Consider the following 14,831-nt stretch of genomic DNA (forward strand, 5'->3'; position numbering starts at 1 on the left):
TTTTTTGAATGGGGGGAGGGGGTGGGTTTGGGGGGGGGGGGGGGGGTTGGAGCGTTAATTTAGTGGTTTCATATTGTGTTAGCTAGCTAATAGAGAGAAGTGTCCTCTGTTTCTCCATGCTTGGTCGAACAACAAGTTTTCATATATCTATCCGACGCTATTACATATATACAATATAACATCTTTTACAATTAATCCAAAACATCATCTAATTAAGATCCAATGACAAATCCACATGGCATTCTCCATCTTTAGGTATGACGTGGTCAACAAAGAATCCCGCCAATTCCTCTTGAATTGCTCGTATGCGATCATATGGTAGGAGTTGATCCCGCATCTCGTAGATCTAATTTAAAGAAGGGGGTCAATACATGCATATATATGAATAAAACTCAACACAATTGTGAATATTATTTATGTACTTGAAATTGTTTCTCATAGAAGACCCTCTTAGAGGTCGAGTGGCGAATGAATTCACATACATAGTATGCACATAAAACAGTGCCTTCTTTCCATTGTTGAGGAAATCGTTAACTGGTAACTGCTCGGTTGGCTGGTGAGTAGGGGATTAATGGGTTAATCGGCAAGTTTATCGGCCATTTAATCCCTTAGTCGGGCGATTTATCAGTTAATCGGCTACTCGGTGGCCCTGCGAGTAGGGATTAATCGGCAAGTTAACTGGTTAACTGGACGAATTCTTGAACATGGCTTCTTTCTGGTACATACACTTTACGAGAATAGAGTTCAATCAAACTGATAAGCAAGCATGGTAATGATATATTGATGAAAATTTGAATCAATTAGAGATGCGCGGAACTAGCTAGTACTACTTACTTTGGGGTGCGTAAATCACAACTCTTTGTTTAGACCGGAACCATATTGGCGAAATTCGTCCAAACCCTGCCAGACAAAGAAAATGATTATTTGATATCAGGAAAATAACGAAAGTTGCATGCCGATATGGTCTCGGTATATTGATTGAACTTACTTCTTGAGCATTGCAGTAATATCCTCATAATCCTCTTCGGCTTTATGTCTCGAGTCTAAGATATTTACTACTGCCCTGCCAACGTCAATGGATAGAAGAATAAAGTGGTCTCTACGCATGCATATATAACTCATCAATTACATTACTTAATTAACCTCGAGTAAGCGAAACCGATTTACAGAGAAGACAACAACACTCACTTGAAGTTGTAAGGAAAGATTATTTCCACTTTTTTATGTATAAGGAACGAGTTTAGCAAGTTCTCCTCGGTCTCTTTGATTGAGTTTCATACCATCAATTCATTTACGGCATCTGGGCTAATGAACCCAATGTCGACGATTCCTACTTTTTTAATTCGATGATCTTCAATCTACATAATATATATAGTGAGGATAATTATATATACATGCAATGAATGAGCTGAGCTAGAGACTTAACTATAGAAGTAATACTTACACGCAGTAGGAAGCCATGAGTTGTTTGTCGAGGGCCAGTTGATTGTATAACTGAAATAACTACTCAAATTGAATAGTAATCATGGGAAGTCCAATGAATTCGTGCTCTGGTTTCACTGCCACATACATAGCTTTTTTCCCAGACTCCCTGCAGGTTTTCATGTAATATGTGCATCAACGTTGTTAGAGCAGGATGACCAGGTTTGATGAGAGGCTTCCCGTGCACTTATTTATATTGTTCTATTGTTACATCATCCCCCAAGTAATCATCATGATTGGTACCGGGCACCATCTTCGGATGATTAGCGATGATGATATTGAGCTCGGGAATTGTTTTCCCACTTCTTCGTTCTGCTAACCTTGCATCACTAGAAGTAATTTCCGACCGCGCCGCTTGTTCATATGTCTTTTTAAGAATGCGGTCATAGTTGGAATCCGGCGGAGGCGATGGTGGACGCTGCAGTTGATTGATAGTGCGCTCCACTCTCACCAAATCTAGCTTCTCCTCCGGAGGTGGAGTTTTCTTTGCAAAATGGGCCCTCAATTCGGCACGACATATCTCCTCGTTTTCCTCCTTGGTCCTCTCATATGGTAATGTTAGGGCATATTTATCCCTAAGTGATTTTGGTGATTGATGACAGTACCTCAACGGACTAATCGTGTGCATTGAGCATTTCACATAATACATGACAAAGGCACAAGACTTTCCGCTCCCCTCCGTGGATTTGAAGCACGGTGGCTTATACGGTTCTTTTTTGTGGTTTTGAGTCGTAGGAACGCCGTACTATTAAGAGGGGATTTGTGTCTGAAAGGTTGGGTGGAATCAAACTCTCACGTGCACATTTTATCTCCACCGTTTTTCCCTTGCTGCTATGGAGCTTCCCACTTGTTCTTTCTCTCTCTCTTGGAAAAAAGACTCTAGCGGTAGTACCGCGAGAGGTGAGCGGTAGTACCGCTAGAGGTGAGCAGAAGTACCGCTAGCATAGCGGTGGTACCACACCTTGGCTAGAGGTAGTACCGCTCCAAGACTGTAGTACCGCTCTCGTAGCGGTTGTGCTACGTCGGACTTTTTGTGAAGACATTCTCAACGGTGGTAGGCCCGGTAGTAGCTCTCGCACTACCTTGGGTAAAGAAGTAGTACCACTCTAGTCCTAGCTCTAGTACCGATGGGGCTTGCGGTAGTACCGTTGAGGTCAACGGTAGTACCGCTGGAGGCAGCGGTAGTACTGCTACCCGTGAGTGGTAGTACCGCTCTGCTCGTGCAGTAAGTGGGGGTAACGGTTGGTTTTGTTCCCCCACTATATAAATGGTTATTCCACTCCGTGAACCCTACCTTTGACCCTCCAAGACTCCATTGTTGCTCCCTAATCTCATATGTGCCCGACCTCTCTCCCTAGCCAATGAAACTTGTTGATTTCCTAGGGATTGGTTGAGAAGGCCAAGATCTACACTTCCACCAAGAGAAAATTGATTCCCGCACTAATCCCTTGCAGATCTTGTTACTCTTGGGTGTTTGAGCACCCTAGACGTTTGAGGTCACCTCGGAGCCACATTCCATTGTGGTGAAGCTTCGTGGTCTTGTTGGGAGCCTCCAAGCTTTGTGTGGAGATAGCCCCAACCTTGTTTGTAAAAGTTCGGTCGCCGCCTTCAAGGGAACCTGTAGTGGAATCACGACACCTTGCATTGTGTGAGGGCGTGAGGAAAATATGGTGGCCCTAGTGGCTTATTGGGGAGCATTGTGCCTCCACACCGCTCCAACGGAGACGTACTTCCTGTCAAAGGGAAGGAACTTCGGTAACACATCCTCGTCTTCATCGGTTCCACTTGTGGTTATCTCTAACCTTTACATTTGTGTATGTTATTGTTGCAGAGTTTTTCTTACTTGCTTTAGTGATTATAGTTGGTAGCATCATATAGGTTGCTCACCTAGTTGTCATTTTAGAGAACCTTTATGTTGCTAACCCTAACTTGTTAAGAATAGCTAAAAATTGGTAGTTGCCTATTCAGCCCCCCCCTCTATTCAACATATCGATCCTTTCAGTTGGTATCAGAGCCACGTCTCTTTATTAAGGGTTTCACCACCCGAAGAGTATGGATGATGATGAGGGAGGATTCCATGGACAACCCGAGGCTGTGGCCTTGACTTCGGTCACAAGGGACGACTTGAATGAGGCTATGGCCAACCTCACGATGTCCTTGACGAACGAAGTCAAGACCATGCTTAAAGAGTTAATTGAGGGGATTAAAAGTTCTCCCGAACCGGCGTTGGTGGCTAAACCCGCCAACAAGGATTCGGAGGCCAATTCCTCCAAGGAAGCGGCTAAAGGTATGTGACCTTCTTCCCCTCTCGACAATAATGGGACTGGAACCTATGCCTCAGTTCCACCTCCCCTGGTCTATGGAGGACCGGTTCCTACACCGTGTATTAATCATGTTGGTCCTCCTCCTAAGCTTGTTAAGGATGGTTTTGCTAACTCGGTGTTTTCCATTAAGTTTCATTTGAATCACAGCTCAACAAATTTATGGAGAATCATTGAGGAAGGCTACTATCCGCATGACCCAAGCAACCTCACTCCAAGAGAAGAAGCGGACAATCGATATAATCACTCCGCATTATTCATTCTCCAGTCCACAGTGCCTCCTGAAGATCTTCCTCACTTGCGCCCCTTCACTCCGGCTAAGGACTGTTGGGAGCACATTATGGTGTTGTACAAGGGAAGCTCAAGTATTCAGCGGTCCAACTATGAAGTGGTTCTTGATGAGGCCGATGAGTTTGTGATGAAGGAAGATGAGGACCCTCGAGATCCCTATCGAAGGGTGACTGCTATTGTTGTTGCCCTCAAGGATCATGGAAGCAAGGATGTGGATGACACATGGATCAAGCGAAAGTTTCTCAAGGCCATCATGCCATTCAACAAAGCCATGTCATCTGTCATTCGCCAATGGCCAGATTTCCACTCCTTGTCCTCCAGTGAGGTGTTGGACGAATTCATTGCAATGTCAATCATGAACAAGACCGTTGGTAATGCTCTTGCTCACGTTCGGTCAAAGACATCTTCACCCAACCTTGCCTTAAAAGCAAAGGCTTCTTATGAAGAAGAAGAGGAGGAGGAGGAAGAGGAGGGCTGCCCTGAAGACACTAAGTATGCTTATCACGAGCACATGGCTCTTGTGTCAAGGCAATTCTGGGGCAACAAGAGAAACTCAAGGCCCAATTTCTCCAAGAATAACTCAAGTGGGTTCAAGACCAAGCAACGTGTGAGGACATGTTATAACTGTGGTAATGTGATTCACTTCGTGGCAGAGTGTCACTATGATAAGAGGGAATACAACGGGGGCAAGCTCATTCGCAAAGACAAAGCCAAGTCTTTCCCAAACAAGAACAACTTTGTCAAGAAACCCCATCCAAAGGGTATGGTGGCACTTGAAGAGTATCCCTCCGATGATGATATGGTGGCAACAGCTACTGTAGCCATCGCCACCCCCCTCTCCCAAGGTGTCTCTCTTTGGTGCCCCCAACAATAACTGCATCGCCAAGTGCCTTATGGCCAAAGGTATCGATCAGGTAACACCTAGCATTAAGACCACCATCACTACTGCTCCTTCATTGTTAAACTGTGTTTATGATAGTGATGTTGTGGAACTTAATGAGCAGGATTTTGATAAATTCCTGTGTAAAATCAAAGAAGAATCCAAGAAGCACTTTGATGCTCTTTTGGAACAACTGGGTGAGGCTAATGACCTCATCGAGTCTCATGAGGAGACTATCTCTGAGCTGCAAGGACATAGTCGTGACTATGCCGATGAGATTGCTGAATTATTTATTGCTCTAGAAAAAGAGCGCAATCTTCGTTTGTCTCTTGAGGAGTCACACAACGATGACTGTGCTAAATTAAAAAAGGATCTAGATCATGCTATTGTCCTTACTCGTGTGCTTAAGTCTAAAAAGGCTGCACTTGGGGTTGGCCATGACAAACTCAAGGAGAAGTTTGATACACTTGACAAGGCTCACAAGGTCTTGAAACGTGCTCATTTCTCCCTGAAAGAGTGTCATGATCAACTCCAAGCAAAGCTTACCAAGGAGATCTCTACCTGTCCTCCTTTTGTTATAATTGATAATGCTTGTACAACTAACCCTTGTTGTGAGCATGTACATCTTGTGGAGGAAAATGCTAAGTTGAAGGATCAACTTGAGAAGGGCCTTGTGTCATGCATCCAAGGCGAGAAGAACCTAAACGACCTTTTGAGTAATCAAAAGGGAGTTGTAGGAAAGGAGGGAGTTGGACTTACATCCAAGTCGAAAAGGAAAAGGAAAAACAGGAACAAGCGATCTCCTACCCTCATGGAGATCTTTGTCAAAGAGGGCGAAGGGACTCAGAAGGAGGACAGGAACAAGGTGGAGGATGGTAGCGTCAAGAAGGACAAAACCATTCCTACCAACACAGCCGACAAACTTAATTCATCTTATGTTTTATGTCGTGCTGGTGATGGGCATTATTATGCCAGATTTCTTGGTTCTTACTATGAGTCCATTGAATGAGCTATTTGGGTTCCTAAGACCCTTGTTTCTAACATTAAAGGACCCATTCAAAATGGGCACCTAAAACCAAGCCTTGATCCATTGCAGGAGTTTTCTTCCGGTGGGGTGTGAGGGTTGCACGATAGTGGAGCAACAAATCATATGACCAGAAGCAAGGACTTAGTGGTGGACATGCATCCTTCCCCATCTATGCTCACCCATGTCCAATTTGTTGATGCTTCAACATCCAAGGTATTGGTATTTGGTAAGGTGGTCGTCTCTCAAGAGTTATCTATTCAGAAGGTCATGCTTGTTGAGTCCCTTGCTTACAATTTACTTTATGTTCGTCAACTTGCAATTATGGGCTTTGCCACATTCTTTAATCTTGATACCGTGGTCCTTTTGTGGAGCAAGACTCTTAAAGTAGCCTATGTTGGATATGTCGAAAATGGTCTCTATGTGGTGAACTTTTCATAGTGACCCACTAAGACTGCGACTTGTCTAATGGCTAAAGTTGATGTGGGTTGGCTTTGGCATAGCCGACTAGATCATGTCCATATGAGATCTTTGCAAAGTCTCATCAAAGAGGACCATGTTCGTGGACTAACGAATGTGAGTTTTATCAGAGATCGTGCTTGCAGTGTGATACGTCTCCATCGTATCTACTTTTCCAAACTCTTTTGCCCTTGTTTTGGACTCTAATTTGCATGATTTGAATGGAACTAACCCGGACTGACGCTGTTTTCAGCAGAATTGCCATGGTGTTGTTTTTGTGCAGAAATGAAAGTTCTCGGAACGTCCTGAAAATTTACGGAGAATATTTCTGGAAAATATGAAAAATACCTGCGCAAAGATCCATTGGAGGGGACGGGCCAGTGGGCCACATGCCCTGACGCCGCGGCCTCCCCCTGGCCGTGGCAACCAAGCTTGTGGGGCCCACGTGGCTCTGCCGCCCCCAACTCCAGCGCTATTTATTCCCTTTTGTCCCGGAAAAAATTAAGAGAGAAGATTTGATCGCGCTTGCGATACGGAGGCGCCGCCACATCCTGTTTTTCATCTGGAGGGCAGATCTGGAGTCCGTTTTGGGCTCCAGATCAAGGAGATCGTCGCCATCGTCATCATCAACCTTCTTCCCTCTCCAATTCCATGAAGCTCTTCATCGTTCATGAGTAATCTATTCGTAGGCTCGCTGGGCGGTGATGAGTAGGATGAGATCTATCATGTAGTCGAGTTAGTTTTGACGGGGATTGATCCCTAGTATCCACTATGTTCTGAGATTGATGTTCCTACTATGTTGCTATGCTTAATGCTTGGCACTAGGGCCTGAGTGCCATGATTTCAGATCTGAAATTATTATGTTGTCACCAATATATGTGTGTTTTAGATCCGATCTTGCAAGTTGTAGTTACCTACTATGTGTTATGACCGGGCAACCACGGAGTGACAATAACCGGAACCACTCCCGGTGATGACCATAGTTTGAGGGGTTCATGTGTTCACCAAGTGCTAATGCGTTAGTCCAGTTCTTTATTAAAAGGAGAACCTTAATATCCCGTAGTATCCATTTGGACCCTGCTGCCACGGGAGGGATGGACAATAGATGTCATGCAAGTTCTTTTCCCTTAGCACGTATGACTACACACGGAATGCATGCCTACATCACATTGACGGACGGGAGCTAGCCACATATCTCTGTGTGTTATAACTATTGCATGATGAGTGTCATCCAACGAATCGCCGACCCATTGCCTACGAGTTTGTCCCACTGCTATTGTTACTTGTTTTGCTCTGCTGCTGTTACTACTGTTGCTGCTACTGTTACTTGCTGCTGCTGTTACTCGCTTTGTCCTGCTGCTGCTGTCACTACTGTTGCTTGTTGCTGCTGTTACTTGCTACTATTGCTACTTGCTACTGTTGTTCCTTGCCACTGTTGTTACTCGTTACACTGCTGCTACCTGCTACAATACTTTTCTGGCGCCATTGATACTTCAGTTAGGAATAGTCTGCCTTGTCAACAGATTGTTTCTGGCATTGTTGCTATCATACTTCCTTTGCTGCTTATATCCTGCTTGCAGATACTAATCTTTCAGGTGTGGTTGAGCTGACGCCTCAACTGCTAATACTTGAGAATATTCTTTCACTTCCCGTCGTGCGAACGAACAAATTTGGGTTGAATACTCTACCCTCGAAAACTGCCGCGATCCCACGCGCTGGTGGGCTATTGCAAGACAATTGCTAATTGTTGAGCAACTGGAAGCAACTCTTTTCTGGCTCCGTTGCCGTGGAGGCATCAAGTCAGGAATAGTTGCACGTCAACAACATTTTTCTGGCGCCGTTGCCGGGGAAGGATAGCTATATTCTCCGGGTCACTTGGGATTCATATCTGCTGATCACTATGAAGAATATGAAAGATCCTAGAACCAAAGTCTTGCCCTCAACTACGAGGGGAGGTAAGGAACTGCCATCTAGCTACGCACTTGATTCACATTCAGTTATGAGTAAGTTTGCGACACCACCTCCTGCTAGAAATCTTGATATGTCGTATGTGTTTGATGATGCTTATGATGCTACTGCTAGAGATGCTATGCATGATACTGCTAGAGATGCTATGCCTGATACTGCTAGAGATGTTATGTCTGATACTGCCAGGGATGCTATGCTTGATACTTCTTTGCCTGATGATGCTAGAGATGCTATTTTGCTTGATGATGCTATGCTTGATACTGCTAGAGATACTACTTTGCCTGATATGCCACTAGGGGTATTCCTTGATGCTCATATTGCTAGAGTTACTGCCAATGCTCGTGATGCTTCTGAAACTGCCGATACTATTGCGATAGAACCTGCTTTTGCTCCTGCTAGATCTAGCTCTCCTAGATATGAATTGCCTGATATACCTGAGGGTTATGTTATGGAGGGAGAGATAGCTGAGGATTTTCTTGCGTGTAAGGATGCCTATGACGCTGAGAAGTAATTTACTTCTCAAGTGGAAGGAAAAATCTCTGAAAGCTAGGATGAAATACGACCCGAAGTTTGCCACTTCACCTATCTTTACCATCGATGAGGATTATGAATTCTCTGTCGACCCTAAGATAATCTCTGTAGTCGAATCTCATCCTTTCCACGATTATGAGTCTGAGACGGTAGTAGCCCATCTTACCAAACTACACGATATAGCCACCCTTTTCACTAGTGAGGAGAAGATCCGCTACTACTATATCCTTAAGCTGTTTCCTTTCTCTCTAAAGGATGACGCTAAAGCCTGGTTCACTTCTCTTGCTCCTAGATGTGTGAGTAGTCCCCAGGATATGGTCTACTACTTCTGTGAGAAATATTTCCCTGCCCATAAGAAGCAAGCTGCCTTGCAGGAAATATACAACTTTCCTCAACTCAAAGAAGAGAGTCTCCCACAAGCTTGGGGGAGGCTCATCCAGCTACAGAATGCTTTGCCTGATCACCCTCTTAAGAAGAACGAGATACCTCAGATCTTCTATAACAGACTTACCGATGCTTCTAGAGACCACCTAGATAGTTGTGCCGGTTGTGTTTTTAGGGAACGAACTATAGAACAAGCTGAGATTCTACTGAATAACATCTTGATCAACGATAATGCTTGGACTATTCCCGAACCACCTCCTAAGCCAACTCCAAAGAAAATAGGTATTCTATTCCTCAGTCCCGAAGATATGCATGAAGCCAAGAAATCTATGCAAGAGAAAGGCATTAGATCTGAAGATGTCAAAACTCTACCACATATCGAAGATATCCATGGTCTCGATAACCCGATACACGTAGTAGAAGTGAATTCTCTGCGTAGGTTTGATGAGAGTGATATTCCTTTTGACAAACCTGCTAGCCTATGCTTTGATGAATTTGAAAACTTTGTTGCCAAACAACAGAGTTTCAATGATTATGTTAGCAGACAATTGGAACAAAGCACTCGTATGCTTAGTCATTTAAGTGCTCGTGTAGACAGAAATGTCAATGATCTGAAGCTTCTGAGTAAACATGCCTCTATGATTACTACTCAGGTAGAACAAGTACTTAAAGCTCAGAATGACTTGCTCAATGAATTAAATGACAACTCTGTCAGAGTCATTACTAGAGGAGGCAAAATGACTCAGGAACCTTTGTATCCTGAAGGACATCCTAAGAGAATTGATCAAGATTCTCAAGGAATTAATGCTGATACACCCAGTCATCCTAAGAAGAAGAAGAAGGATGATAGAAACCTACATGTCAGTTCACCAAATACTGTCACACCTGAAGAACCAAATGATATTTCTGCGTCTGATGGAGAAACACAATCTGGTGATGAACATGAATCTGGTGACAACATGGACAGCGATGTTCATAATAATGCTGAACCTAGAAATGATAAGGATGTGGAGATTGAACCTATGGTTAATCCTGATAACCCGCAACCTAAGAGATACGATAAGAATGACTTCACTGCTAGGAAGCATGTTAAAGAAAGGGAGCCATGGGTTCAGAGACCTATGCCCTTTGTCCTAAGCCATCCAAGAAAAAGGATGATGAGGATTTCGAGCGCTTTATTGAAATTAAAAGACCCATCTTTCTGCAGATGCGGTTAATTGATATGCTCAAAATGTCTCCATATGCCAAGTACATGAAAGAAATCGTGACTAATAAACGGAAGATGCCAGATCTTGAGATCTCCACCATGCTTGCCAATTACACTTTCAAAGGTGGAACTCCTAAGAAACTTGGTGATCCCAGAGTGCCCACTATACCTTGCTCCATTAAAGGAAACTACGTAAGAACTGCCTTATGTGACCTTGGAGCCGGTGTTAGTGTTATGCCTCTCTCTCTTTATCGTAGACTTGAACTGGATAAGTTGACACCCACTAAAATCTCTCTGCAAATGGCCGACAAATCAACTGCTTTCCCTGTCGGCATTTGCGAGAATGTGCCTGTTGTGGTTGCTAATACCACTATCTTAACAGATTTTGTTATCTTGGATATTCCCGAGGACGATGCCATGGTTGTCATCCTCGGAAGACCCTTTTTAAACACGGCAAGGGCTGTTATAGATTGCAACAAAGGCAATGTCACTTTCCATGTCAACGGTAATGAGCATACCGTGCACTTTCCGAAGAAACGATATCAAGTACATTGCATCAATGCTATCGAAAAAACTTCATCGATTCTTATTGGGAGCTTTGAATGCCCTATTTTCCGTGTCAAGATGAAGTATGATTTGCTTGTTGGGTAGATTCATATCCCCATTGAGGTGACTTAGTGACTATTCGAAAATTCTCCGTTCTCTTTTGCGATTCGTAAAAGTTTTGTCATGAGGATTTGATCAACCCCATTGACGAATTTCTTTCGATGACCATGAAATGGATGAATCAAAGAGTCACATACCTCTGTTTTAAGCTTTCACTTTCTGTTGCTTAGAAGAAAAATGATAGATTTACTTTAGTTTTCCCTGTTTTCTGTTTTAGCGTCGCGGAGAAAAGTACCCCGAAAATAAAAGTTCTCTGATGGTCCTAAAAATCTAGTATGATTTTTTGTGGAATATTTTAGAAATAGTGGGACTGAGAGCTGGCCAGGGGGCCACACCAGTGGGCCACAAGCCCTGTCACCGCGGCCACCAAGCTTGTGGGGCCCATAGGGACCCCCTCCACTCATTCCAGCTCCCATCCTCTTCTTCTACCTCCAAAAAAAAACGTTTCGCAGCTCAAACCCATGTTCTTGCTCATTTGGCTGTGATTTTCGATCTCCTTGCTCAAAGCACCTTTCTCTGAACCGTTTTGGGGAAATTACTCCTTGGTAAGTGACTCCTCCATTGGTCCAATTAGTTTTTTCTCTATTGCTTTATCCTTCGCGTATTCTTGCTTCCTTGGTGACCCTGTTCTTGAGCTTGAAATTTTGATTTTAGCTGGTCCCAAGTAGTTTTAGCGCGTGATACGGTCTCTAGGCACTAGTAGGAGTAGTTGCTACAAGGTGTGGTTGGTCTTTATTCACTTTTCTCTTGAACTTCAAAAATTTCAGCAAAAAGAAATTATGTTTAGGAGGGAGTTTCATGGTGGTTCCTCAAGTAAGAAGGGTCCCCGTCTTTCTATTCGGGAGCCCGATCCTTATCAACTAAGGGACGCACCGATACAACCATGTGAATGGCCTTCCGATGAGTTCATGATCGAAGCAGGCTTCAGGGATGAGTTTGATACACTTGTCCGCAATGCTGGGTTAGAAGAATTCCTCTCAGATAAATGTGAATAGTATGCTTTGCTCACTGCCTCTTTCGTGCGTAGATTTAAATTTTCAGTTGGTCGTGACTCATCCATACTGTTCGATCTATATGATAAATCCTACGCCATGGATTTGGAGGATTTCAATAGGATTTGCAAGATACCCGATGGGGCTAATCTTAAAGATCCTGCTAAGTCTTCGGTTAGAGATTTTGTCTCTAGTATAACTGTTGGAGAAACTAGAGACATCACGCAAGCAACAATAGGAAGCATTCATTTCCCTGCCTTGCACTACTTTGCCCTCTTCATAGGTAGATGCATTAACGGCAAGGTTGAACATTGTCGCCTATGCGCATCCGACCTTAGTATCCTTAAGAGCGCAGTGACGGGTGACAAAAGCTTCAACATGGGAGCTATTATAGCAAGGAGGCTGAATAAGAATGCTATTGATGGGGATTTCTTTGGCGGCATCTATGCCACTCGCATAGCAAATTTTCTTGGAGTACCCATCCGCGCAAGAGATCCCCCACTCCATACAGCTTTCCTTGACCGCGTCGCTATGACACGCTACCAGTTCCTTGAGAGGGATGATGAATCCCTCCTATACCGATTGATATTTAACTGGCATCGTGTTTTCCATATTACCCTTCCTGCTCCTGCTTTCTTTGACTTTCAGGTAAAACGGAGATACTACATAACCATAGGAGAGGCACAGGAGTATGAGAGGGAGGCGAAGGCTGCTCATCTCCGTGAGGCAACTATTCAGGCAGTGGCTGCAGCGCTCCCGTATAACCCCGATTATGATTTTGGGTTTCGCCAGGACCGTCCTTGGGAGTAAACCAAGCTAGGCCAAAAGCCTAAGCTTGGGGGAGTACGTGTTTGCACCAACTTTACATTCATGCTTATGCTTTCACTTTGTTAGTCGGTGTTTACACTTTACCGCTGTATTATCCATGCTAGTTTATTTTCGTTTTCTTGTTTTCTTGTTTTGTGTCCTTTTGAGAAAACCCAAAAAGATTTTCCTTTCTTCTTTTGCTTGTTGGGAGCTTTCCCGTGTAAATAGTTTTCTTTTTCTTTGGGTGAAGGTAGAAGATATTAATTACAATGTTTAGTGGCTCTTGCATGCATACCTGTTTAGCTTTCAAAGAGCCATATTACTTTGTCTTCTCCTTTGTGTTTTCCTACAGATTTCAGCTTAGTCCAATGCACGAGCACTCTTATTATTGTTCACATCGTTCATCGTGCAAGTGAAAGGCAATAATGACGATATACGATGAAGTGACTGAGAGTGAAAAAGCTGGTATGAACTCTATCTATTTTGTTTTTGTAAATGTGACTAGCTTGTCGTCCCAGATTCAGCTTTGTGGAGAGAGAACCATGTTTGCAATGACAACTTAGAGATCATACTTTCTGATGCCATGCTTAATTAGCTAGAGCTTATAATGGTTTGTCTTGAATGCTAACATAGATTTTGAGATGACTATGATGTAGTATGATAGGATGGTATTCTCCTTTGAATGATTCAAGTGGCTTGACTTGGCGCATGTTCATGCATGTAGTTGAAACAAAATCAACATTGCGTCTATGATGTTCGTGTTCATGGTGATTTATATCCTGTTCATGCTTGCACTCCATGTTAGTCAAACTCATTGCATCTTGATGACTGTTGTCGCTCTCTAGTTGGTCGCTTCCCAGTCTTTTGCTAGCCTTCACTTGTACTAAGCGGAATACTTCTTGTGCATCCACTTCCATAAACCCAAAAGTTTTTCCATGAGAGTCCACCATACCTACCTATTTGCGGTATCTACCTGCCATTCCAAGTAAATTTGCATGTGCCATTCTCTAAACCTTGAAGAAATAATCTGTTTTGCATGCCCAAACCGCTCATTTGGTGATAGGGGGCTATTGGTATCTTCCATGTTAGGCGTGTTATCCTCGACATGTGTTTATTCACTGTCATTCACGAGAAAGGGGCCGGTAATTGGAATGCCCAGTTCCATGCTTAAATCGAAAACATAACTGTAAAACAAGACTCCCCCCGGATTGATGTTAGTATGGACGGTACCCGAGGATTCGACTAGCCGTGGAGTGTGATTGATTGGTGGTGGGGGAGTTAAAACTTTACTTTTCTGTTTGGGAACCGCCTATAGCATGAATAGCATGGACGATATTGAGAAATCTTGGTCATTACATTGACAATGAAAGCATGCCACCCAAAATTATTATCTCTGTTCTCAAAGCTTGAGCTCTGGCACCTCTGCAAATCAATGCCTCCCTCTGCGAAGGGCCTGTCTATTTATGTTCCTGTTGAGTCATCCTCTTATTATATAAGCACCAATTAGAGAGCACCTCTGTCATTTTTATGCTTTGCTTTTGGTTGATATTGAGTATGACTATGACTGGATCTTCATTGTTATGAATTACAATGTTTAGTCAGCCCTTGATCTTTGAAAGTGCTCTGCATTTATGTTTTGCGGTCTCAGAAAGAGCTAGCGAGATACCACCTATTCATATTGCTTCATGCTTGTTTTGATTGAATTGTTGGTATCTGAAACTCATTATTATTTGCTCGCTAGCTGATTATGCCATTGATATTAGTTTACCGTGAGACCTATGTGTCACTTGCTCATGTGGTTAACTTGTGATCTTGCTGA

This window comes from Hordeum vulgare, chromosome 1H (genome assembly GCF_904849725.1).
Source record: "Hordeum vulgare subsp. vulgare chromosome 1H, MorexV3_pseudomolecules_assembly, whole genome shotgun sequence".
NCBI lineage: Eukaryota > Viridiplantae > Streptophyta > Magnoliopsida > Poales > Poaceae > Hordeum > Hordeum vulgare.